The following is a 1,121-nucleotide window of genomic DNA, read 5'->3' on the forward strand; positions in this document are numbered from 1 at the left end:
CAAGTCTTACAGCAATGAAACGTAGACCGGGTGAAAGAAGAAAAAATTACCATGTTTGGATAAACAGTATGAAGTCTAACATTTGTAGAAATATGAAGCTATTGTTTGAAAATGAACTGGAGAGATTAAATTGATTAAGATTTAGTGTTTCAACAATTTCCTGCAGGATCAATAAAGTTCTATCTCTTGTCTTATCTTTAGTGTCAGTCTATGTTCCTCCCCTCACCTATGGTCACGAGCTCTGAGTAGTGACTGAAAGAATGAGATCATGGATACAGGCGGTTGAAATGAGTTTCCTCCTCAGTGCAGCTGGACTCTCCTTTAGAAATAGAGTGAGAAGTTCAGTTATCAGGAGAGACTCAGAGTAGAACTGCTGCTCCTCCACATGGAGAGTAAGGATGCTCCCTGGGCGCCTCCCTAGGGAGGTGCTTTGGGCATGTCCGACTGGGAGGAGACCCTGGAGAGATGTCTCTCAGTTGGTCTGGGAACACCTTGGAGTCCTCCCAGAAGAGCTGGAAGAGGTGGCTGTGGAGAGAGATGTCTGGGGCTACCTGCTCAAGATGCTGACCCCGAGACCTGACTTTGGAACAAGCGAAAGATGGATGGATGGATGGACGGATGGATGGACGGATGGATGGATGGATGGACGGATGGATGGATGGATGGATGGATGGATGGACGGATGGTTTTGTTCAGACAAGCTATGAGTTAGAAGGCTTTCTATTAGTTTTTACATCTATGACCTTACATCTTTTAAGTCAATGTATTTTTATTTAATGTATTTTGTTGTGAAGCACTTGGCAATTTTTTTATCTGTGAAAGGTGCTGCACGTATATAAATAAACTTTACCTACTCACCTAAAAGTCTCAACTGAGGTGGATGATTTAGTGTTTTTATATAATTTTCTAAAGTTGTGGGGGTATTAGCCAATCAAACTTGAGACAGAAACAATAAATAAGGAGATAAGGATGCTAACTCAGGAGCCAGGCAGAAGGAGAAATCCCACACAAGACATACCCTGGACCAGGGCTATTCAACTGGTAGCCCAGGGGCCAAATCAGGCCCACGGATGAATTCAGTTCGGCCCGCCAGTGGGTTCATTTTAAATAAAACTAGATTT

The sequence above is a fragment of the Nematolebias whitei genome, chromosome 14 (genome assembly GCF_014905685.2).
Source record: "Nematolebias whitei isolate Nwh7 chromosome 14, NemWhi1, whole genome shotgun sequence".
NCBI lineage: Eukaryota > Metazoa > Chordata > Actinopteri > Cyprinodontiformes > Rivulidae > Nematolebias > Nematolebias whitei.